Here is a 25381-nt window from a genome sequence, read left to right as displayed (position 1 = left end):
AACTTAAACGAGCCAGCTAGGAGTCGAACCTACAATCTGCTGATCCGTAGTCAGACGCGTTATCCAATGCGCCACTGGCCCAGCTGTCTTATGCCACTTGGAGTGTTCATCATGTTTTTGAACCTGTTTTAAGCTTTGATGGTTATTGAAGTATATACAGAATCAAATTTTGAGAGTTGACTGTACACTTGCTGCAGGGCTTATTTCCCATAAACATCTCACAAACAATTCTTTTTGTGACTGCAAAATGATCTTTTCAGCCTGTGATGAACTTGCTCAGAGTCCATTCATTTGAGTTTCCTGTATTCAGGAATTTATGTCACTTTCCAGATTTCAAGAAAATGATTCACAAAGAAATGATTCAAAGTATGGAAAGATAGCTTCACAATAAGCAGTAAAGACAAATTGTGCAAGCACATTCAAAGAATCTGCTTAGTTTCTTCAATTGTCCTTACCTTCAATATTGTAAAGAAATGGATGTGTGAGAAATAAAATGAAAATGCCGTGACCCGGATTCGAACCGGGGTTGCTGCGGCCACAACGCAGAGTACTAACCACTATACGTTCACGAAAACTTAAACTAGCCAGGTAGGAGTCGAACCTACAATCTTCTGATCCGTAGTCAGACGCGTTATCCATTGCGCCACTGGCCCAGCTGTCTTATACCACTTTGGAGTGTTCATCCTGTTTTTGAACCTGTTTCAAGCTTTGATGGTTGTTGAAGTATATACAGAATCAAATTTTCAGAGTTGACTGTACACTTGCTGCAGGGCTTATTTCCCATAAACATCTCACAAACAATTTTCTTTGTGACTACAAAATAATCTTTTCAGCCTGTGATGAACTTGCTCAGAGTCCATTCATTTGAGTTTCCTGTATTCAGGAATTTATGTCAGCTTTCCAGATTTCAAGAAAATGATTCACAAAGAAATGATTCAAAGTATGGAAAGATAGCTTCACAATAAGCAGTAAAGACAAATTGTGCAAGCACATTCAAAGAATCTGCTTAGTTTCTTCAATTGTCCTTACCTTCAATATTGTAAAGAAATGGATGTGTGAGAAATAAAATGAAAATGCCGTGACCCGGATACGAACCGGGGTTGCTGCGGCCACAACGCAGAGTACTAACCACTATACGATCACGGCAACTTAAACGAGCCAGGTAGAAGTCGAACATACAATCTGCTGATCCGCAGTTAGACACGTTATCCAATGCGCCACTGGCCCAGCTGTCTTATGCCACTTGGAGTGTTCATCCTGTTTTTGAACCTGTTTCAAGCTTTGATGGTTATTGAAGTATATACAGAATCAAATTTTGAGAGTTGACTGTACACTTGCTGCAGGGCTTATTTCCCATAAACATCTCACAAACAATTTTTTTTTGTGACTGCAAAATGATCTTTTAAGCCTGTGATGAACTTGCTCAGAGTCCATTCATTTGAGTTTCCTGTATTCAGGAATTTATGTCAGCTTTCCAGATTTCAAGAAAATGATTCACAAAGAAATGATTCAAAGTATGGAAAGATAGCTTCACAATAAGCAGTAAAGACAAATTGTGCAAGCACATTCAAAGAATCTGCTTAGTTTCTTCAATTGTCCTTACCTTCAATATTGTAAAGAAATGGATGTGCGAGAAATAAAATGAAAATGCCGTGACCCGGATTCGAACCGGGGTTGCTGCGGCCACAACGCAGAGTACTAACCACTATACGATCACGACAACTTAAACTAACCAGGTAGGAGTCGAACCTACAGTCTTCTGATCCGTAGTCAGACGCGTTATCCATTGCGCCACTGGCTCAGCTGTCTTATGCCACTTGGAGTGTTCATCATGTTTTTGAACCTGTTTTAAGCTTTGATGGTTATTGAAGTATATACAGAATCAAATTTTGAGAGTTGACTGTACACTTGCTGCAGGGCTTATTTCCCATAAACATCTCACAAACAATTCTTTTTGTGACTGCAAAATGATCTTTTCAGCCTGTGATGAACTTGCTCAGAGTCCATTCATTTGAGTTTCCTGTATTCAGGAATTTATGTCAGCTTTCCAGATTTCAAGAAAATGATTCACAAAGAAATGATTCAAAGTATGGAAAGATAGCTTCACAATAAGCAGTAAAGACAAATTGTGCAAGCACATTCAAAGAATCTGCTTAGTTTCTTCAATTGTCCTTACCTTCAATATTGTAAAGAAATGGATGTGTGAGAAATAAAATGAAAATGCCATGACATGGCTTCGAACCAGGGTTGCTGCGGCCACAACGCAGAGTACTAACCACTATACGATCACGGCAACTTAAACGAGCCAGGTAGGAGTCGAACCTACAATCTTCTGATCCGTAGTCAGACGCGTTATCCAATGCGCCACTGGCACAGCTGTCTTATGCCACTTTGGAGTGTTCATCATGTTTTTGAACCTGTTTTAAGCTTTGATGGTTATTGAAGTATATACAGAATCAAATTTTGAGAGTTGACTGTACACTTGCGCAGGGCTTATTTCCCATAAACATCTCACAAACAATTCTTTTTGTGACTGCAAAATGATCTTTTCAGCCTGTGATGAACTTGCTCAGACTCCATTCATTTGAGTTTCCTGTATTCAGGAATTTATGTCAGCTTTCCAGATTTCAAGAAAACGATTCACAAAGAAATGATCAAGAAATGATTCAAAGTATGGAAAGATAGCTTTACAATAAGCAGTAAAGACAAATTGTGCAAGCACATTCAAAGAATCTGCTTAGTTTCTTCAATTGTCCTTACCTTCAATATTGTAAAGAAATGGATGTGTGAGAAATAAAATGAAAATGCAGTGACCCGGATTCGAACCAGGGTTGCTGCGGCCACAACGCAGAGTACTAACCACTATACGATCACGGCAACTTAAACGAGCCAGGTAGGAGTCGAACATACAATCTGCTGATCCGTAGTCAGACGCGTTATCCAATGCGCCACTGGCCCAGCTGTCTTATGCTACTTGGAGTGTTCATCATGTTTTTGAACCTGTTTTAAGCTTTGATGGTTATTGAAGTATATACAGAATCAAATTTTGAGAGTTGACTGTACACTTGCTGCAGGGCTTATTTCCCATAAACATCTCACAAACAATTATTTTTGTAACTGCAAAATGATCTTTTCAGCCTGTGATGAACTTGCTCAGAGTCCATTCATTTGAGTTTCCTGTATTCAGGAATTTATGTCAGCTTTCCAGATTTCAAGAAAATGATTCACAAAGAAATGATTCAAAGTATGGAAAGATAGCTTCACAATAAGCAGTAAAGACAAATTGTGCAAGCACATTCAAAGAATCTGCTTAGTTTCTTCAATTGTCCTTACCTTCAATATTGTAAAGAAATGGATGTGTGAGAAATAAAATGAAAATGCAGTGACCTGGATTCGAACCGGGGTTGCTGCGACCACAACGCAGAGTACTAACCACTATACGATCACGGCAACTTAAATGAGCCAGGTAGGAGTCGAACCTACAATCTTCTGATCTGTAGTCAGACGCGTTATCCATTGCGCCACTGGCCCAGCTGTCTTATGCCACTTTGGAGTGTTCATCATGTTTTTGAACCTGTTTCAAGCTTTGATGGTTATTGAAGTATATACAGAATCACATTTTCAGAGTTGACTGTACACTTGCTGCAGGGCTTATTTCCCATAAACATCTCACAAACAATTTTCTTTGTGACTGCAAAATTATCTTTTCATCCTGTGATGAACTTGCTCAGAGTCCATTCATTTGAGTTTCCTGTATTCAGGAATTTATGTCAGCTTTCCAGATTTCAAGAAAATGATTCACAAAGAAATGATCAAGAAATGATTCAAAGTATGGAAAGATAGCTTCACAATAAGCAGTAAAGACAAATTGTGCAAGCACATTCAAAGAATCTGCTTAGTTTCTTCAATTGTCCTTACCTTCAATATTGTAAAGAAATGGATGTGTGAGAAATAAAATGAAAATGCCGTCACCCGGATTCGAACCGGGGTTGCTGCGGCCACAACGCAGAGTACTAACCACTATACGATCACAGCAACTTAAACGAGCCAGCTAGGAGTCGAACCTACAATCTGCTGATCCGAAGTCAGACGTGTTATCCAATGCGCCACTGGCCCAGCTAGCTTATGCCACTTGGAGTGTTCATCATGTTTTTGAACCTGTTTTAAGCTTTGATGGTTATTGAAGTATATACAGAATCAAATTTTGAGAGTTGACTGTACATTTGCTGCAGGGCTTATTTCCCATAAACATCTCACAAACAATTCTTTTTGTGACTGCAAAATGATCTTTTCAGCCTGTGATGAACTTGCTCAGAGTCCATTCATTTGAGTTTCCTGTATTCAGGAATTTATGTCAGCTTTCCAGATTTCAAGAAAATGATTCACAAAGAAATGATCAAGAAATGATTCAAAGTATGGAAAGATAGCTTCACAATAAGCAGTAAAGACAAATTGTGCAAGCACATTCAAATAATCTACTTAGTTTCTTCAATTGTCCTTACCTTCAATATTGTAAAGAAATGGATGTGTGAGAAATAAAATGAAAATGCCGTGACCCGGATTCGAACCGGGGTTGCTGCGGCCACAATGCAGAGTACTAACCACTATACGACCACGGCAACTTAAACGAGCCAGGTAGGAGTCGAACCTACAATCTTCTGATCCGTAGTCAGACGCGTTATCCATTGCGCCACTGGCACAGCTGTCTTATGCCGCTTTGGAGTGTTCATCATGTTTTTGAACCTGTTTCAAGCTTTGATGGTTATTAAAGTATATACAGAATCAAATTTTGAGAGTTGACTGTACACTTGCTGCAGGGCTTATTTCCCATAAACATCTCACAAACAATTTTTTTTGTGACTGCAAAATGATCTTTTCAGCCTGTGATGAACTTGCTCAGAGTCCATTCATTTGAGTTTCCTGTATTCGGGAATTTATGTCAGCTTTCCAGATTTCAAGAAAATGATTCACAAAGAAATGATTCAAAGTATGGAAAGATAGCTTCACAATAAGCCGTAAAGACAAATTGTGCAAGCACATTCAAAGAATCTGCTTAGTTTCTTCAATTGTCCTTACCTTCAATATTGTAAAGAAATGGATGTGTGAGAAATAAAATGAAAATGCCGTGACACGGCTTCGAACCAGGGTTGCTGCAGCCACAACGCAGAGTGCTAACCACTATACGATCACGGCAACTTAAACGAGCCAGATAGGAGTCGAACCTACAATCTGCTGATCCGTAGTCAGACGCGTTATCCAATGCGCCACTGGCCCAGCTGTCTTATGCCACTTGGAGTGTTCATCATGTTTTTGAACCTGTTTTAAGCTTTGATGGTTATTGAAGTATATACAGAATCAAATTTTGAGAGTTGACTGTACACTTGCTGCAGGGCTTATTTCCAATAAACATCTCACAAACAATTATTTTTGTAACTGCAAAATGATCTTTTCAGCCTGTGATGAACTTGCTCAGAGTCCATTCATTTGAGTTTCCTGTATTCAGGAATTTATGTCAGCTTTCCAGATTTCAAGAAAATGATTCACAAAGAAATGATTCAAAGTATGGAAAGATAGCTTCACAATAAGCAGTAAAGACAAATTGTGCAAGCACATTCAAAGAATCTGCTTAGTTTCTTCAATTGTCCTTACCTTCAATATTGTAAAGAAATGGATGTGTGAGAAATAAAATGAAAATGCCGTGACAAGGCTTCGAACCAGGGTTGCTGCGGCCACAACGCAGAGTACTAACCACTATACGATCACGGCAACTTAAACGAGACAGGTAGGAGTCGACCCTACAATCTTCTGATCCGTAGTCAGACGCGTTATCCATTGTGCCACTGGCCCAGCTGTCTTATGCCACTTTGGAGTGTTCATCATGTTTTTGAACCTGTTTCAAGCTTTGATGGTTATTGAAGTATGTACAGAATCAAATTTTGAGAGTTGACTGTACACTTGCTGCAGGGCTTATTTCCCATAAACATCTCACAAACAATTTTTTTTGTGACTGCAAAATGATCTTTTCATCCTGTGATGAACTTGCTCAGAGTCCATTCATTTGAGTTTCCTGTATTCAGGAATTTATGTCAGCTTTCAAGAAAATGATTCACAAAGAAATGATTCAAAGTATGGAAATATAGCTTCACAATAAGCAGTAAAGACAAATTGTGCAAGCACATTCAAAGAATCTGCTTAGTTTCTTCAATTGTCCTTACCTTCAATATTGTAAAGAAATGGATGTGTGAGAAATAAAATGAAAATGCCGTCACCCGGATTCGAACCAGGGTTGCTGCGGCCACAACGCAGAGTACTAACCACTATACGATCACGGCAACTTAAATGAGCCAGGTAGGAGTCGAACCTACAATCTTCTGATCCGTAGTCAGGCGCGTTATCCATTGCGCCACTAGCCCAGCTGTTTTATGCCACTTTGGAGTGTTCATCATGTTTTTGAACCTGTTTCAAGCTTTGATGGTTATTGAAGTATATACAGAATCAAATTTTGAGAGTTGACTGTACACTTGCTGCAGGGCTTATTTCCCATAAACATCTCACAAACAATTTTCTTTGTGACTGCAAAATTATATTTTCAGCCTGTGATGAACTTGCTCAGAGTCCATTCATTTGAGTTTCCTGTATTCAGGAATTTATGTCAGCTTTCCAGATTTCAAGAAAATGATTCACAAAGAAATGATCAAGAAATGATTCAAAGTATGGAAAGATAGCTTCACAATAAGCAGTAAAGACAAATTGTGCAAGCACATTCAAAGAATCTGCTTAGTTTCTTCAATTGTCCTTACCTTCAATATTGTAAAGAAATGGATGTGTGAGAAATAAAATGAAAATGCCATGACCCGGATTCGAACCGGGGTTGCTGCGGCCACAACGCAGAGTACTAACCACTATACGATCACAGCAACTTAAACGAGCCAGGTAGGAGTCGAACCTACAATCTGCTGATCCGTAGTCAGACGCGTTATCCAATGCGCCACTGGCCCAGCTGTCTTATGCCACTTGGAGTGTTCATCATGTTTTTGAACCTGTTTCAAGCTTTGATGGTTATTCAAGTATATACAGAATCCAATTTTGAGAGTTGACTGTACACTTGCTGCAGGGCTTATTTCCCATAAACATCTCACAAACAATTCTTTTTGTGACTGCAAAATGATCTTTTCAGCCTGTGATGAACTTGCTCAGAGTCCATTCATTTGAGTTTCCTGTATTCAGGAATTTATGTCAGCTTTCCAGATTTCAAGAAAATGATTCACAAAGAAATGATTCAAAGTATGGAAAGATAGCTTCACAATAAGCAGTAAAGACAAATTGTGCAAGCACATTCAAAGAATCTGCTTAGTTTCTTCAATTGTCCTTACCTTCAATATTGTAAAGAAATGGATGTGTGAGAAATAAAATGAAAATGCCGTGACACAGCTTCAAACCAGGGTTGCTGCGGCCACAACGCAGAGTGCTAACCACTATACGATCACGGCAACTTAAACAAGCCAGGTAGGAGTTGAACCTACAATCTGCTGACCCGTAGTCAGACGTGTTATGCAATGCGCCACTGGCCCAGCTGTCTTATGCTACTTGGAGTGTTCATCATGTTTTTGAACCTGTTTTAAGCTTTGATGGTTATTGAAGTATATACAGAATCAAATTTTGAGAGTTGACTGTACACTTGCTGCAGGGCTTATTTCCCATAAACATCTCACAAACAATTATTTTTGTAACTGCAAAATGATCTTTTCAGCCTATGATGAACTTGCTCAGAGTCCATTCATTTGAGTTTCCTGTATTCAGGAATTTATGTCAGCTTTCCAGATTTCAAGAAAATGATTCACAAAGAAATGATTCAAAGTATGGAAAGATAGCTTCACAATAAGCAGTAAAGACAAATTGTGCAAGCACATTCAAAGAATCTGCTTAGTTTCTTCAATTGTCCTTACCTTAAATATTGTAAAGAAATGGATATGTGAGAAATAAAATGAAAATGCCATGACCCGGATTCGAACCGGGGTTGCTGCGGCCACAATGCAGAGTACTAACCACTATACGATCACGGCAACTTAAATGAGCCAGGTAGGAGTCAAACCTACAATCTGCTGATCCGTAGTCAGACGCGTTATCCATTACGCCACTGGCCCAGCTGTCTTATGCTACTTGGAGTGTTCATCATGTTTTTGAACCTGTTTCAAGCTTTGATGGTTATTGAAGTATATACAGAATCAAATTTTCAGAGTTGACTGTACACTTGCTGCAGGGCTTATTTCCCATAAAGATCTCACAAACAATTTTCTTTGTGACTGCAAAATTATATTTTCAGCCTGTGATGAACTTGCTCAGAGTCCATTCATTTGAGTTTCCTGTATTCAGGAATTTATGTCAGCTTTCCAGATTTCAAGAAAATGATTCACAAAGAAATGATCAAGAAATGATTCAAAGTATGGAAAGATAGCTTCACAATAAGCAGTAAAGACAAATTGTGCAAGCACATTCAAAGAATCTGCTTAGTTTCTTCAATTGTCCTTACCTTCAATATTGTAAAGAAATGGATGTGTGAGAAATAAAATGAAAATGCCGTCACCCGGATTCGAACCTGGGTTGCTGCGGCACAACGCAGAGTACTAACCACTATACGATCACGGCAACTATAAATGAGCCAGGTAGGAGTCGAACCTACAATCTTCTGATCCATAGTCAGGCGCGTTATCCATTGCGCCACTAGCCCAGCTGTCTTATGCCACTTTGGAGTGTTCATCATGTTTTTGAACCTGTTTCAAGCTTTGATGGTTATTGAAGTATATACAGAATCAAATTTTGAGAGTTGACTGTACACTTGCTGCAGGGCTTATTTCCCATAAACATCTCACAAACAATTTTCTTTGTGACTGCAAAATTATCTTTTCAGCCTGTGATGAACTTGCTCAAAGTCCATTCATTTGAGTTTCCTGTATTCAGGAATTTATGTCAGCTTTCCAGATTTCAAGAAAATGATTCACAAAGAAATGATTCAAAGTATGGAAAGATAGCTTCACAATAAGCAGTAAAGACAAATTGTGCAAGCACATTCAAAGAATCTGCTTAGTTTCTTCAATTGTCCTTACCTTCAATATTGTAAAGAAATGGATGTGTGAGAAATAAAATGAAAATGCCGTGACACGGCTTCGAACCAGGGTTGCTGCGGCCACAACGCAGAGTGCTAACCACTATACGATCACTGCAACCTAAACGAGCCAGATAGGAGTCGAACCTACAATCTGCTGATCCGTAGTCACACGCGTTATCCATTACGCCACTGGCCCAGCTGTCTTATGCTACTTGGAGTGTTCATCATGTTTTTGAACCTGTTTCAAGCTTTGATGGTTATTGAAGTATATACAGAATCAAATTTTCAGAGTTGACTGTACACTTGCTGCAGGGCTAATTTCCCATAAAGATCTCACAAACAATTTTCTTTGTGACTGCAAAATTATATTTTCAGCCTGTGATGAACTTGCTCAGAGTCCATTCATTTGAGTTTCCTGTATTCAGGAATTTATGTCAGCTTTCCAGATTTCAAGAAAATGATTCACAAAGAAATGATCAAGAAATGATTCAAAGTATGGAAAGATAGCTTCACAATAAGCAGTAAAGACAAATTGTGCAAGCACATTCAAAGAATCTGCTTAGTTTCTTCAATTGTCCTTACCTTCAATATTGTAAAGAAATGGATGTGTGAGAAATAAAATGAAAATGCCGTGACCCGGATTCGAACCGGGGTTGCTGCGGCCACAACGCAGAGTACTAACCACTATACGATCACGGCAACTTAAACGAGCCAGGTAGGAGTCGAACCTACAATCTGCTGATCCGTAGTCAGACGCGTTATCCAATTCGCCACTGGCCCAGCTGTCTTATACCACTTTGGAGTGTTCATCATGTTTTTGAACCTGTTTCAAGCTTTGATGGTTATTGAAGTATATACAGAATCAAATTTTGAGAGTTGACTGTACACTTGCTGCAGGGCTTATTTCCCATAAACATCTCACAAACAATTCTTTTTGTGACTGCAAAATGATCTTTTCAGCCTGTGATGAACTTGCTCAGAGTCCATTCATTTGAGTTTCCTGTATTCAGGAATTTATGTCAGCTTTCCAGATTTCAAGAAAATGATTCACAAAGAAATGATTCAAAGTATGGAAAGATAGCTTCACAATAAGCAGTAAAGACAAATTGTGCAAGCACATTCAAAGAATCTGCTTAGTTTCTTCAATTGTCCTTACATTCAATATTGTAAAGAAATGGATGTGTGAGAAATAAAATGAAAAAGCCGTCACCCGGATTCGAACCGGGGTTGCTGCTGCACAACGCAGAGTACTAACCACTATACGATCACGGCAACTTAAATGAGCCAGGTAGGAGTCGAACCTACAATCTTCTGATCCGTAGTCAGGCGCGTTATCCATTGCGCCACTAGCCCAGCTGTCTTATGCCACTTTGGAGTGTTCATCATGTTTTTGAACCTGTTTCAAGCTTTGATGGTTATTGAAGTATATACAGAATCAAATTTTGAGAGTTGACTGTACACTTGCTGCAGGGCTTATTTCCCATAAAGATCTCACAAACAATTTTCTTTGTGACTGCAAAATTATATTTTCAGCCTGTGATGAACTTGCTCAGAGTCAATTCATTTGAGTTTCCTGTATTCAGGAATTTATGTCAGCTTTCCAGATTTCAAGAAAATTATTCACAAAGAAATGATCAAGAAATGATTCAAAGTATGGAAAGATAGCTTCACAATAAGCAGTAAAGACAAATTGTGCAAGCACATTCAAAGAATCTGCTTAGTTTCTTCAATTGTCCTTACCTTCAATATTGTAAAGAAATGGATGTGTGAGAAATAAAATGAAAATGCCGTGACACGGCTTCGAACCAGGGTTGCTGCGGCCACAACGCAGAGTGCTAACCACTATACGATCACGTCAACCTAAACGAGCCAGATAAGAGTCGAACCTACAATCTGCTGATCCGTAGTCAGATGCGTTATCCAATGCGCCACTGGCCCAGCTGTCTTATGTCACTTGGAGTGTTCACCATGTTTTTGAACCTGTTTTAAGCTTTGATGGTTATTGAAGTATATACAGAATCAAATTTTGAGAGTTGACTGTACACTTGCTGCAGGGCTTATTTCCCATAAACATCTCACAAACAATTCTTTTTGTGACTGCAAAATGATCTTTTCAGCCTGTGATGAACTTGCTCAGAGTCCATTCATTTGAGTTTCCTGTATTCAGGAATTTATGTCAGCTTTCCAGATTTCAAGAAAATGATTCACAAAGAAATGATTCAAAGTATGGAAAGATAGCTTCACAATAAGCAGTAAAGACAAATTGTGCAAGCACATTCAAAGAATCTGCTTAGTTTCTTCAATTGTCCTTACCTTCAATATTGTAAAGAAATGGATGTGTGAGAAATAAAATGAAAATGCCGTGACCCGGATTCGAACCAGGGTTGCTGCAGCCACAACGCAGAGTACTAACCACTATACGATCACGGCAACTTAAATGAGCCAGGTAGGAGTCGAACCTACAATCTGCTGATCCGTAGTCAGACGCTTTATCCATTGCGCCACTGGCCCAGCTGTCTTATGCCACTTGGAGTGTTCATCATGTTTTTGAACCTGTTTCAAGCTTTGATGGTTATTCAAGTATATACAGAATCAAATTTTGAGAGTTGACTGTACACTTGCTGCAGGGCTTATTTCCCATAAACATCTCACAAACAATTTTCTTTGTGACTGCAAAATGATCTTTTCAGCCTGTGATGAACTTGCTCAGAGTCAATTCATTTGAGTTTCCTGTATTCAGGAATTTATTTCAGCTTTCCAGATTTCAAGAAAATGATTCACAAAGAAATGATCAAGAAATTATTCAAAGTATGGAAAGACAGCTTCACAATAAGCAGTAAAGACAAATTGTGCAAGCACATTCAAAGAATCTGCTTAGTTTCTTCAATTGTCCTTACCTTCAATATTGTAAAGAAATGGATGTGTGAGAAATAAAATAAAAAAGCAGTGACCTGGATTCGAACCGGGGTTGCTGCGGCCACAACGCAGAGTACTAACCACTATACAATCACGGCAACTTAAACGAGCCAGGTAGGAGTCGAACCTACAATCTGCTGATCCGTAGTCAGACGCGTTATCCAATGCGCCACTGGCCCAGCTGTCTTATGCCACGTGGAGTGTTCATCATGTTTTTGAACCTGTTTCAAACTTTGATGGTTATTCAAGTATATACAGAATCCAATTTTGAGAGTTGACTGTACACTTGCTGCAGGGCTTATTTCCCATAAACATCTCACAAACAATTCTTTTTGTGACTGCAAAATGATCTTTTCAGCCTGTGATGAACTTGCTCAGAGTCCATTCATTTGAGTTTCCTGTATTCAGGAATTTATGTCAGCTTTCCAGATTTCAAGAAAATGATTCACAAAGAAATGATTCAAAGTATGGAAAGATAGCTTCACAATAAGCAGTAAATACAAATTGTGCAAGCACATTCAAAGAATCTGCTTAGTTTCTTCAATTGTCCTTACCTTCAATATTGTAAAGAAATGGATGTGTGAGAAATAAAATGAAAATGCCGTGACACGGCTTCGAACCAGGGTTGCTGCGGCCACAGCGCAGAGTACTAACCACTATACGATCACGGCAACTTAAACGAGCCAGGTAGAAGTCGAACCTACAATCTTCTGATCCGTAGTCAGACGCGTTATCCATTGCGCCACTGGCCCAGCTGTCCTATGCCACTTTGGAGTGTTCATCATGTTTTTGAACCTGTTTCAAGCTTTGATGGTTATTCAAGTATATACAGAATCAAATTTTGAGAGTTGACTGTACACTTGCTGCAGGGCTTATTTCCCATAAACATCTCACAAACAATTTTTTTTGTGACTGCAAAATGATCTTTTCAGCCTGTGATGAACTTGCTCAGAGTTCATTCATTTGAGTTTCCTGTATTCGGGAATTTATGTCAGCTTTCCAGATTTCAAGAAAATGATTCACAAAGAAATGATCAAGAAATGATTCAAAGTATGGAAAGATAGCTTCACAATAAGCAGTAAAGACAAATTGTGCAAGCACATTCAAAGAATCTGCTTAGTTTCTTCAATTGTCCTTACCTTCAATATTGTAAAGAAATGGATGTGTGAGAAATAAAATGAAAATGCCGTGACACGGCTTCGAACCAGGGTTGCTGCGGCCACAACGCAGAGTGCTAACCACTATACGATCACAGCAACCTAAACGAGCCAGATAGGAGTCGAACCTACAATCTGCTGATCCGTAGTCAGACGCGTTATCCAATGCGCCACTAGCCCAGCTGTCTTATGCCACTTGGAGTGTTCACCATGTTTTTGAACCTGTTTTAAGCTTTGATGGTTATTGAAGTATATACAGAATCAAATTTTGAGAGTTGACTGTACACTTGCTGCAGGGCTTATTTCCCATAAACATCTCACAAACAATTCTTTTTGTGACTGCAAAATGATCTTTTCAGCCTGTGATGAACTTGCTCAGAGTCCATTCATTTGAGTTTCCTGTATTCAGGAATTTATGTCAGCTTTCCAGATTTCAAGAAAATGATTCACAAAGAAATGATTCAAAGTATGGAAAGATAGCTTCACAATAAGCAGTAAAGACAAATTGTGCAAGCACATTCAAAGAATCTGCTTAGTTTCTTCAATTGTCCTTACCTTCAATATTGTAAAGAAATGGATGTGTGAGAAATAAAATGAAAATGCCATGACCCAGATTCGAACCGGGGTTGCTGCGGCCACAACGCAGAGTACTAACCACTATACGATCACGGCAACTTAAACGAGCCAGGTAGGAGTCGAACCTACAATCTGCTGATTCGTAGTCAGACGCATTATCCAATGTGCCACTGGCCCAGCTGTCTTATGCCACTTGGAGTGTTCATCATGTTTTTGAACCTATTTCAAGCTTTGATGGTTATTCAAGTATATACAGAATCAAATTTTGAGAGTTGACTGTACACTTGCTGCAGGGCTTATTTCCCATAAACATCTCACAAACAATTTTCTTTGTGACTGCAAAATGATCTTTTCAGCCTGTGATGAACTTGCTCAGAGTCAATTAATTTGAGTTTCCTGTATTCAGGAATTTATGTCAGCTTTCCAGATTTCAAGAAAATGATTCACAAAGAAATGATCAAGAAATTATTCAAAGTATGGAAAGATAGCTTCACAATAAGCAGTAAAGACAAATTGTGCAAGCACATTCAAAGAATCTGCTTAGTTTCTTCAATTGTCCTTACCTTCAATATTGTAAAGAAATGGATGTGTGAGAAATAAAATAAAAAAGCAGTGACCTGGATTCGAACTGGGGTTGCTGCGGCCACAATGCAGAGTACTAACCACTATACAACCACGGCAACTTAAACGAGCCAGGTAGGAGTCGAAACTACAATCTGCTGATCCGTAGTCAGATGCTTTATCTGTTGCGCCACTGGCCCAGCTGTCTTATGCCACTTGGAGTGTTCATCATGTTTTTGAACCTGTTTCAAGCTTTGATGGTTATTGAAGTATATACAGAATCACATTTTCAGAGATGACTGTACACTTGCTGCAGGGCTTATTTCCCATAAACATCTCACAAACAATTTTCTTTGTGACTGCAAAATTATCTTTTCATCCTGTGATGAACTTGCTCAGAGTCCATTCATTTGAGTTTCCTGTATTCAGGAATTTATGTCAGCTTTCCAGATTTCAAGACAATGATTCACAAAGAAATGATCAAGAAATGATTCAAAGTATGGAAAGATAGCTTCACAATAAGCAGTAAAGACAAATTGTGCAAGCACATTCAAAGAATCTGCTTAGTTTCTTCAATTGTCCTTACCTTCAATATTGTAAAGAAATAGATGTGTGAGAAATAAAATGAAAATGCCGTCACCCGGATTCGAACCGGGGTTGCTGCGGCCACAACGCAGAATACTAACCACTATACGATCACGACAACTTAAATGAGCCAGGTAGGAGTTGAACCTACAATCTGCTGATCCGTAGTCAGATGCGTTATCCATTACACCACTGGCCCAGCTGTCTTATGCTACTTGGAGTGTTCATCATGTTTTTGAACCTGTTTCAAGCTTTGATGGTTATTGAAGTATATACAGAATCAAATTTTTAGAGTTGACTGTACACTTGCTGCAGGGCTTATTTCCCATAAAGATCTCACAAACAATTTTCTTTGTGACTGCAAAATTATATTTTCAGCCTGTGATGAACTTGCTCAGAGTCCATTCATTTGAGTTTCCTGTATTCAGGAATTTATGTCAGCTTTCCAGATTTCAAGAAAATTATTCACAAAGAAATGATCAAGAAATGATTCACAGTATGGAAAGATAGCTTCACAATAAGCAGAAAAGACAAATTGTGCAAGCACATTCAAAGAATCTGCTTAGTTTCTTCAATTGTCCTTACCTTCAATATTGTAAAGAAATGGATGTGTGAGAAATAAAATGAAAATGCCGTGACCCGGATTCGAACCAGGGTTGCTGCGGCCACAACGCAGAGTACTAACCACTATACGATCACGGCAACTTAAATGAGCCAGGTAGGAGTCGAACCTACAATCTGCTGATCCGTAGTCAGACGCTTTATCCATTGCGCCACTGGCCCAGCTGTCTTATGCCACTTGGAGTGTTCATCATGTTTTTGAACCTGTTTCAAGCTTTGATGGTTATTCAAGTATATACAGAATCAAATTTTGAGAGTTGACTGTACACTTGCTGCAGGGCTTATTTCCCATAAACATCTCACAAACAATTTTCTTTGTGACTGCAAAATGATCTTTTCAGCCTGTGATGAACTTGCTCAGAGTCAATTCATTTGAGTTTCCTGTATTCAGGAATTTATGTCAGCTTTCCAGATTTCAAGAAAATGATTCACAAAGAAATGAACAAGAAATTATTCAAAGTATGGAAAGATAGCTTCACAATAAGCAGTAAAGACAAATTGTGCAAGCACATTCAAAGAATCTGCTTAGTTTCTTCAATTGTCCTTACCTTCAATATTGTAAAGAAATGGATGTGTGAGAAATAAAATAAAAAAGCAGTGACCTGGATTCGAACCGGGGTTGCTGCGGCCACAACGCAGAGTACTAACCACTATACGATCACGGCAACTTAAACGAGCCAGGTAGGAGTCGAACCTACAATCTGCTGATCCGTAGTCAGACGCGTTATCCAATGCGCCACTGGCCCAGCTGTCTTATGCCACGTGGAGTGTTCATCATGTTTTTGAACCTGTTTCAAACTTTGATGGTTATTCAAGTATATACAGAATCCAATTTTGAGAGTTGACTGTACACTTGCTGCAGGGCTTATTTCCCATAAACATCTCACAGACAATTCTTTTTGTGACTGCAAAATGATCTTTTCAGCCTGTGATGAACTTGCTCAGAGTCCATTCATTTGAGTTTCCTGTATTCAGGAATTTATGTCAGCTTTCCAGATTTCAAGAAAATGATTCACAAAGAAATGATTCAAAGTATGGAAAGATAGCTTCACAATAAGCAGTAAATACAAATTGTGCAAGCACATTCAAAGAATCTGCTTAGTTTCTTCAATTGTCCTTACCTTCAATATTGTAAAGAAATGGATGTGTGAGAAATAAAATGAAAATGCCGTGACACGGCTTCGAACCAGGGTTGCTGCGGCCACAGCGCAGAGTACTAACCACTATACGATCACGGCAACTTAAACGAGCCAGGTAGAAGTCGAACCTACAATCTTCTGATCCGTAGTCAGACGCGTTATCCATTGCGCCACTGGCCCAGCTGTCCTATGCCACTTTGGAGTGTTCATCATGTTTTTGAACCTGTTTCAAGCTTTGATGGTTATTCAAGTATATACAGAATCAAATTTTGAGAGTTGACTGTACACTTGCTGCAGGGCTTATTTCCCATAAACATCTCACAAACAATTTTTTTTGTGACTGCAAAATGATCTTTTCAGCCTGTGATGAACTTGCTCAGAGTTCATTCATTTGAGTTTCCTGTATTCGGGAATTTATGTCAGCTTTCCAGATTTCAAGAAAATGATTCACAAAGAAATGATCAAGAAATGATTCAAAGTATGGAAAGATAGCTTCACAATAAGCAGTAAAGACAAATTGTGCAAGCACATTCAAAGAATCTGCTTAGTTTCTTCAATTGTCCTTACCTTCAATATTGTAAAGAAATGGATGTGTGAGAAATAAAATGAAAATGCCGTGACACGGCTTCGAACCAGGGTTGCTGCGGCCACAACGCAGAGTGCTAACCACTATACGATCACAGCAACCTAAACGAGCCAGATAGGAGTCGAACCTACAATCTGCTGATCCGTAGTCAGACGCGTTATCCAATGCGCCACTAGCCCAGCTGTCTTATGCCACTTGGAGTGTTCACCATGTTTTTGAACCTGTTTTAAGCTTTGATGGTTATTGAAGTATATACAGAATCAAATTTTGAGAGTTGACTGTACACTTGCTGCAGGGCTTATTTCCCATAAACATCTCACAAACAATTCTTTTTGTGACTGCAAAATGATCTTTTCAGCCTGTGATGAACTTGCTCAGAGTCCATTCATTTGAGTTTCCTGTATTCAGGAATTTATGTCAGCTTTCCAGATTTCAAGAAAATGATTCACAAAGAAATGATTCAAAGTATGGAAAGATAGCTTCACAATAAGCAGTAAAGACAAATTGTGCAAGCACATTCAAAGAATCTGCTTAGTTTCTTCAATTGTCCTTACCTTCAATATTGTAAAGAAATGGATGTGTGAGAAATAAAATGAAAATGCCATGACCCAGATTCGAACCGGGGTTGCTGCGGCCACAACGCAGAGTACTAACCACTATACGATCACGGCAACTTAAACGAGCCAGGTAGGAGTCGAACCTACAATCTGCTGATTCGTAGTCAGACGCATTATCCAATGTGCCACTGGCCCAGCTGTCTTATGCCACTTGGAGTGTTCATCATGTTTTTGAACCTATTTCAAGCTTTGATGGTTATTCAAGTATATACAGAATCAAATTTTGAGAGTTGACTGTACACTTGCTGCAGGGCTTATTTCCCATAAACATCTCACAAACAATTTTCTTTGTGACTGCAAAATGATCTTTTCAGCCTGTGATGAACTTGCTCAGAGTCAATTAATTTGAGTTTCCTGTATTCAGGAATTTATGTCAGCTTTCCAGATTTCAAGAAAATGATTCACAAAGAAATGATCAAGAAATTATTCAAAGTATGGAAAGATAGCTTCACAATAAGCAGTAAAGACAAATTGTGCAAGCACATTCAAAGAATCTGCTTAGTTTCTTCAATTGTCCTTACCTTCAATATTGTAAAGAAATGGATGTGTGAGAAATAAAATAAAAAAGCAGTGACCTGGATTCAAACTGGGGTTGCTGCGGCCACAATGCAGAGTACTAACCACTATACAACCACGGCAACTTAAACGAGCCAGGTAGGAGTCGAAACTACAATCTGCTGATCCGTAGTCAGATGCTTTATCTGTTGCGCCACTGGCCCAGCTGTCTTATGCCACTTGGAGTGTTCATCATGTTTTTGAACCTGTTTCAAGCTTTGATGGTTATTGAAGTATATACAGAATCACATTTTCAGAGATGACTGTACACTTGCTGCAGGGCTTATTTCCCATAAACATCTCACAAACAATTTTCTTTGTGACTGCAAAATTATCTTTTCATCCTGTGATGAACTTGCTCAGAGTCCATTCATTTGAGTTTCCTGTATTCAGGAATTTATGTCAGCTTTCCAGATTTCAAGACAATGATTCACAAAGAAATGATCAAGAAATGATTCAAAGTATGGAAAGATAGCTTCACAATAAGCAGTAAAGACAAATTGTGCAAGCACATTCAAAGAATCTGCTTAGTTTCTTCAATTGTCCTTACCTTCAATATTGTAAAGAAATAGATGTGTGAGAAATAAAATGAAAATGCCGTCACCCGGATTCGAACCGGGGTTGCTGCGGCCACAACGCAGAATACTAACCACTATACGATCACGACAACTTAAATGAGCCAGGTAGGAGTTGAACCTACAATCTGCTGATCCGTAGTCAGATGCGTTATCCATTACACCACTGGCCCAGCTGTCTTATGCTACTTGGAGTGTTCATCATGTTTTTGAACCTGTTTCAAGCTTTGATGGTTATTGAAGTATATACAGAATCAAATTTTTAGAGTTGACTGTACACTTGCTGCAGGGCTTATTTCCCATAAAGATCTCACAAACAATTTTCTTTGTGACTGCAAAATTATATTTTCAGCCTGTGATGAACTTGCTCAGAGTCCATTCATTTGAGTTTCCTGTATTCAGGAATTTATGTCAGCTTTCCAGATTTCAAGAAAATTATTCACAAAGAAATGATCAAGAAATGATTCACAGTATGGAAAGATAGCTTCACAATAAGCAGAAAAGACAAATTGTGCAAGCACATTCAAAGAATCTGCTTAGTTTCTTCAATTGTCCTTACCTTCAATATTGTAAAGAAATGGATGTGTGAGAAATAAAATGAAAATGCCGTGACCCGGATTCGAACCAGGGTTGCTGCGGCCACAACGCAGAGTACTAACCACTATACGATCACGGCAACTTAAATGAGCCAGGTAGGAGTCGAACCTACAATCTGCTGATCCGTAGTCAGACGCTTTATCCATTGCGCCACTGGCCCAGCTGTCTTATGCCACTTGGAGTGTTCATCATGTTTTTGAACCTGTTTCAAGCTTTGATGGTTATTCAAGTATATACAGAATCAAATTTTGAGAGTTGACTGTACACTTGCTGCAGGGCTTATTTCCCATAAACATCTCACAAACAATTTTCTTTGTGACTGCAAAATGATCTTTTCAGCCTGTGATGAACTTGCTCAGAGTCAATTCATTTGAGTTTCCTGTATTCAGGAATTTATGTCAGCTTTCCAGATTTCAAGAAAATGATTCACAAAGAAATGAACAAGAAATTATTCAAAGTATGGAAAGATAGCTTCACAATAAGCAGTAAAGACAAATTGTGCAAGCACATTCAAAGAATCTGCTTAGTTTCTTCAATTGTCCTTACCTTCAATATTGTAAAGAAATGGATGTGTGAGAAATAAAATAAAAAAGCAGTGACCTGGATTCGAACCGGGGTTGCTGCGGCCACAACGCAGAGTACTAACCACTATACGATCACGGCAACTTAAACGAGCCAGGTAGGAGTCGAACCTACAATCTGCTGATCCGTAGTCAGACGCGTTATCCAATGCGCCACTGGCCCAGCTGTCTTATGCCACGTGGAGTGTTCATCATGTTTTTGAACCTGTTTCAAACTTTGATGGTTATTCAAGTATATACAGAATCCAATTTTGAGAGTTGACTGTACACTTGCTGCAGGGCTTATTTCCCATAAACATCTCACAGACAATTCTTTTTGTGACTGCAAAATGATCTTTTCAGCCTGTGATGAACTTGCTCAGAGTCCATTCATTTGAGTTTCCTGTATTCAGGAATTTATGTCAGCTTTCCAGATTTCAAGAAAATGATTCACAAAGAAATGATTCAAAGTATGGAAAGATAGCTTCACAATAAGCAGTAAATACAAATTGTGCAAGCACATTCAAAGAATCTGCTTAGTTTCTTCAATTGTCCTTACCTTCAATATTGTAAAGAAATGGATGTGTGAGAAATAAAATGAAAATGCCGTGACACGGCTTCGAACCAGGGTTGCTGCGGCCACAACGCAGAGTACTAACCACTATACGATCACGGCAACTTAAACGAGCCAGGTAGAAATCGAACCTACAATCTTCTGATCCGTAGTCAGACGCGTTATCCATTGCGCCACTGGCCCAGCTGTCCTATGCCACTTTGGAGTGTTCATCATGTTTTTGAACCTGTTTCAAGCTTTGATGGTTATTCAAGTATATACAGAATCAAATTTTGAGAGTTGACTGTACACTTGCTGCAGGGCTTATTTCCCATAAACATCTCACAAACAATTATTTTTGTGACTGCAAAATGATCTTTTCAGCCTGTGATGAACTTGCTCAGAGTCCATTCATTTGAGTTTCCTGTATTCGGGAATTTATGTCAGCTTTCCAGATTTCAAGAAAATGATTCACAAAGAAATGATCAAGAAATGATTCAAAGTATGGAAAGATAGCTTCACAATAAGCAGTAAAGACAAATTGTGCAAGCACATTCAAAGAATCTGCTTAGTTTCTTCAATTGTCCTTACCTTCAATATTGTAAAGAAATGGATGTGTGAGAAATAAAATGAAAATGCCGTGACACGGCTTCGAACCAGGGTTGCTGCGGCCACAACGCAGAGTGCTAACCACTATACGATCACAGCAACCTAAACGAGCCAGATAGGAGTCGAACCTACAATCTGCTGATCCGTAGTCAGACGCGTTATCCAATGCGCCACTAGCCCAGCTGTCTCATGCCACTTGGAGTGTTCACCAAGTTTTTGAACCTGTTTTAAGCTTTGATGGTTATTGAAGTATATACAGAATCAAATTTTGAGAGTTGACTGTACACTTGCTGCAGGGCTTATTTCCCATAAACATCTCACAAACAATTCTTTTTGTGACTGCAAAATGATCTTTTCAGCCTGTGATGAACTTGCTCAGAGTCCATTCATTTGAGTTTCCTGTATTCAGGAATTTATGTCAGCTTTCCAGATTTCAAGAAAATTATTCACAAAGAAATGATCAAGAAATGATTCAAAGTATGGAAAGATAGCTTCACAATAAGCAGTAAAGACAAATTGTGCAAGCACATTCAAAGAATCTGCTTAGTTTCTTCAATTGTCCTTACCTTCAATATTGTAAAGAAATGGATGTGTGAGAAATAAAATGAAAATGCCGTGACACGGCTTCAAACCAGGGTTGCTGCGGCCACAACGCAGAGTGCTAACCACTATACGATCACGTCAACCTAAACGAGCCAGATAAGAGTCGAACCTACAATCTGCTGATCCGTAGTCAGATGCGTTATCCAATGCGCCACTGGCCCAGCTGTCTTATGCCACTTGGAGTGTTCACCATGTTTTTGAACCTGTTTTAAGCTTTGATGGTTATTGAAGTATATACAGAATCAAATTTTGAGAGTTGACTGTACACTTGCTGCAGGGCTTATTTCCCATAAACATCTCACAAACAATTCTTTTTGTGACTGCAAAATGATCTTTTCAGCCTGTGATGAACTTGCTCAGAGTCCATTCATTTGAGTTTCCTGTATTCAGGAATTTATGTCAGCTTTCCAGATTTCAAGAAAATGATTCACAAAGAAATGATTCAAAGTATGGAAAGATAGCTTCACAATAAGCAGTAAAGACAAATTGTGCAAGCACATTCAAAGAATCTGCTTAGTTTCTTCAATTGTCCTTACCTTCAATATTGTAAAGAAATGGATGTGTGAGAAATAAAATGAAAATGCCGTGACCCGGATTCGAACCAGGGTTGCTGCGGCCACAACGCAGAGTACTAACCACTATACGATCACGGCAACTTAAATGAGCCAGGTAGGAGTCGAACCTACAATCTGCTGATCCGTAGTCAGACGCTTTATCCATTGCGCCACTGGCCCAGCTGTCTTATGCCACTTGGAGTGTTCATCATGTTTTTGAACCTGTTTCAAGCTTTGATGGTTATTCAAGTATATACAGAATCAAATTTTGAGAGTTGACTGTACACTTGCTGCAGGGCTTATTTCCCATAAACATCTCACAAACAATTTTCTTTGTGACTGCAAAATGATCTTTTCAGCCTGTGATGAACTTGCTCAGAGTCAATTCATTTGAGTTTCCTGTATTCAGGAATTTATGTCAGCTTTCCAGATTTCAAGAAAATGATTCACAAAGAAATGATCAAGAAATTATTCAAAGTATGGAAAGATAGCTTCACAATAAGCAGTAAAGACAAATTGTGCAAGCACATTCAAAGAATCTGCTTAGTTTCTTCAATTGTCCTTACCTTCAATATTGTAAAGAAATGGATGTGTGAGAAATAAAATAAAAAAGCAGTGACCTGGATTCGAACCGGGGTTGCTGCGGACACAACGCAGAGTACTAACCACTATACGATCACGGCAACTTAAACGAGCCAGGTAGGAGTCGAACCTACAATCTGCTGATCCGTAGTCAGATGCGTTATCCAATGCGCCACTGGCCCAGCTGTCTTATGCACGTGGAGTGTTCATCATGTTTTTGAACCTGTTTCAAACTTTGATGGTTATTCAAGTATATACAGAATCCAATTTTGAGAGTTGACTGTACACTTGCTGCAGGGCTTATTTCCCATAAACATCTCACAAACAATTCTTTTTGTGACTGCAAAATGATCTTTTCAGCCTGTGATGAACTTGCTCAGAGTCCATTCATTTGAGTTTCCTGTATTCAGGAATTTATGTCAGCTTTCCAGATTTCAAGAAAATGATTCACAAAGAAATGATTCAAAGTATGGAAAGATAGCTTCACAATAAGCAGTAAATACAAATTGTGCAAGCACATTCAAAGAATCTGCTTAGTTTCTTCAATTGTCCTTACCTTCAATATTGTAAAGAAATGGATGTGTGAGAAATAAAATGAAAATGCCGTGACACGGCTTCGAACCAGGGTTGCTGCGGCCACAACGCAGAGTACTAACCACTATACGATCACAGCAACTTAAACGAGCCAGGTAGAAGTCGAACCTACAATCTTCTGATCCGTAGTCAGACGCGTTATCCATTGCGCCACTGGCCCAGCTGTCCTATGCCACTTTGGAGTGTTCATCATGTTTTTGAACCTGTTTCAAGCTTTGATGGTTATTCAAGTATATACAGAATCAAATTTTGAGAGTTGACTGTACACTTGCTGCAGGGCTTATTTCCCATAAACATCTCACAAACAATTTTTTTTGTGACTGCAAAATGATCTTTTCAGCCTGTGATGAACTTGCTCAGAGTTCATTCATTTGAGTTTCCTGTATTCGGGAATTTATGTCAGCTTTCCAGATTTCAAGAAAATGATTCACAAAGAAATGATCAAGAAATGATTCAAAGTATGGAAAGATAGCTTCACAATAAGCAGTAAAGACAAATTGTGCAAGCACATTCAAAGAATCTGCTTAGTTTCTTCAATTGTCCTTACCTTCAATATTGTAAAGAAATGGATGTGTGAGAAATAAAATGAAAATGCCGTGACACGGCTTCGAACCAGGGTTGCTGCAGCCACAACGCAGAGTGCTAACCACTATACGATCACAGCAACCTAAACGAGCCAGATAGGAGTCGAACCTACAATCTGCTGATCCGTAGTCAGACGCGTTATCCAATGCGCCACTAGCCCAGCTGTCTTATGCCACTTGGAGTGTTCACCATGTTTTTGAACCTGTTTTAAGCTTTGATGGTTATTGAAGTATATACAGAATCAAATTTTGAGAGTTGACTGTACACTTGCTGCAGGGCTTATTTCCCATAAACATCTCACAAACAATTCTTTTTGTGACTGCAAAATGATCTTTTCAGCCTGTGATGAACTTGCTCAGAGTCCATTCATTTGAGTTTCCTGTATTCAGGAATTTATGTCAGCTTTCCAGATTTCAAGAAAATGATTCACAAAGAAATGATTCAAAGTATGGAAAGATAGCTTCACAATAAGCAGTAAAGACAAATTGTGCAAGCACATTCAAAGAATCTGCTTAGTTTCTTCAATTGTCCTTACCTTCAATATTGTAAAGAAATGGATGTGTGAGAAATAAAATGAAAATGCCATGACCCAGATTCGAACCGGGGTTGCTGCGGCCACAATGCAGAGTACTAACCACTATACAACCACGGCAACTTAAACGAGCCAGGTAGGAGTCGAAACTACAATCTGCTGATCCGTAGTCAGATGCTTTATCTGTTGCGCCACTGGCCCAGCTGTCTTATGCCACTTGGAGTGTTCATCATGTTTTTGAACCTGTTTCAAGCTTTGATGGTTATTGAAGTATATACAGAATCACATTTTCAGAGATGACTGTACACTTGCTGCAGGGCTTATTTCCCATAAACATCTCACAAACAATTTTCTTTGTGACTGCAAAATTATCTTTTCATCCTGTGATGAACTTGCTCAGAGTCCATTCATTTGAGTTTCCTGTATTCAGGAATTTATGTCAGCTTTCCAGATTTCAAGACAATGATTCACAAAGAAATGATCAAGAAATGATTCAAAGTATGGAAAGATAGCTTCACAATAAGCAGTAAAGACAAATTGTGCAAGCACATTCAAAGAATCTGCTTAGTTTCTTCAATTGTCCTTACCTTCAATATTGTAAAGAAATAGATGTGTGAG

General features: G+C 38.9%; 17 non-coding genes across 17 annotated transcripts; all 17 read right to left on the bottom strand.

The window, feature by feature from the left end:
* Nucleotides 1-580: 580 nt before the first annotated feature.
* Nucleotides 581-653, bottom strand: TRNAR-ACG (transfer RNA arginine (anticodon ACG)). The gene has a single exon. It is a non-coding gene; the product is annotated as a tRNA-Arg (tRNA).
* A 995-nt stretch (nucleotides 654-1648) lies between these two features.
* Nucleotides 1649-1720, bottom strand: TRNAH-GUG (transfer RNA histidin (anticodon GUG)). Its single transcript has one exon. It is a non-coding gene; the product is annotated as a tRNA-His (tRNA).
* An 8-nt stretch (nucleotides 1721-1728) lies between these two features.
* Nucleotides 1729-1802, bottom strand: TRNAR-ACG (transfer RNA arginine (anticodon ACG)). Its single transcript has one exon. It is a non-coding gene; the product is annotated as a tRNA-Arg (tRNA).
* A 1656-nt stretch (nucleotides 1803-3458) lies between these two features.
* Nucleotides 3459-3531, bottom strand: TRNAC-ACA (transfer RNA cysteine (anticodon ACA)). Its single transcript has one exon. It is a non-coding gene; the product is annotated as a tRNA-Cys (tRNA).
* A 1096-nt stretch (nucleotides 3532-4627) lies between these two features.
* On the bottom strand, nucleotides 4628-4700 carry TRNAR-ACG (transfer RNA arginine (anticodon ACG)). Its single transcript has one exon. It is a non-coding gene; the product is annotated as a tRNA-Arg (tRNA).
* A 1640-nt stretch (nucleotides 4701-6340) lies between these two features.
* TRNAR-ACG (transfer RNA arginine (anticodon ACG)) lies at nucleotides 6341-6413 on the bottom strand. Its single transcript has one exon. It is a non-coding gene; the product is annotated as a tRNA-Arg (tRNA).
* A 2242-nt stretch (nucleotides 6414-8655) lies between these two features.
* Nucleotides 8656-8728, bottom strand: TRNAH-AUG (transfer RNA histidin (anticodon AUG)). Its single transcript has one exon. It is a non-coding gene; the product is annotated as a tRNA-His (tRNA).
* Nucleotides 8729-9733: 1005 nt separating this feature from the next.
* Nucleotides 9734-9805, bottom strand: TRNAH-GUG (transfer RNA histidin (anticodon GUG)). The gene has a single exon. It is a non-coding gene; the product is annotated as a tRNA-His (tRNA).
* Nucleotides 9806-10386: 581 nt separating this feature from the next.
* Nucleotides 10387-10459, bottom strand: TRNAR-ACG (transfer RNA arginine (anticodon ACG)). Its single transcript has one exon. It is a non-coding gene; the product is annotated as a tRNA-Arg (tRNA).
* A 1005-nt stretch (nucleotides 10460-11464) lies between these two features.
* TRNAH-GUG (transfer RNA histidin (anticodon GUG)) lies at nucleotides 11465-11536 on the bottom strand. The gene has a single exon. It is a non-coding gene; the product is annotated as a tRNA-His (tRNA).
* A 1165-nt stretch (nucleotides 11537-12701) lies between these two features.
* Nucleotides 12702-12774, bottom strand: TRNAR-ACG (transfer RNA arginine (anticodon ACG)). The gene has a single exon. It is a non-coding gene; the product is annotated as a tRNA-Arg (tRNA).
* Nucleotides 12775-15531: 2757 nt separating this feature from the next.
* On the bottom strand, nucleotides 15532-15603 carry TRNAH-GUG (transfer RNA histidin (anticodon GUG)). The gene has a single exon. It is a non-coding gene; the product is annotated as a tRNA-His (tRNA).
* Nucleotides 15604-16768: 1165 nt separating this feature from the next.
* On the bottom strand, nucleotides 16769-16841 carry TRNAR-ACG (transfer RNA arginine (anticodon ACG)). The gene has a single exon. It is a non-coding gene; the product is annotated as a tRNA-Arg (tRNA).
* Nucleotides 16842-19598: 2757 nt separating this feature from the next.
* Nucleotides 19599-19670, bottom strand: TRNAH-GUG (transfer RNA histidin (anticodon GUG)). Its single transcript has one exon. It is a non-coding gene; the product is annotated as a tRNA-His (tRNA).
* Nucleotides 19671-20835: 1165 nt separating this feature from the next.
* On the bottom strand, nucleotides 20836-20908 carry TRNAR-ACG (transfer RNA arginine (anticodon ACG)). Its single transcript has one exon. It is a non-coding gene; the product is annotated as a tRNA-Arg (tRNA).
* A 1589-nt stretch (nucleotides 20909-22497) lies between these two features.
* TRNAH-GUG (transfer RNA histidin (anticodon GUG)) lies at nucleotides 22498-22569 on the bottom strand. The gene has a single exon. It is a non-coding gene; the product is annotated as a tRNA-His (tRNA).
* A 1164-nt stretch (nucleotides 22570-23733) lies between these two features.
* On the bottom strand, nucleotides 23734-23806 carry TRNAR-ACG (transfer RNA arginine (anticodon ACG)). Its single transcript has one exon. It is a non-coding gene; the product is annotated as a tRNA-Arg (tRNA).
* Between the last annotated feature and the right edge of the window lie 1575 nt (nucleotides 23807-25381).

Source organism: Pseudophryne corroboree, chromosome 6, assembly GCF_028390025.1.
Source record: "Pseudophryne corroboree isolate aPseCor3 chromosome 6, aPseCor3.hap2, whole genome shotgun sequence".
NCBI classification, from domain to species: Eukaryota; Metazoa; Chordata; class Amphibia; order Anura; family Myobatrachidae; genus Pseudophryne; species Pseudophryne corroboree.
This window is presented reverse-complemented; position numbering and strand designations above follow the sequence as displayed.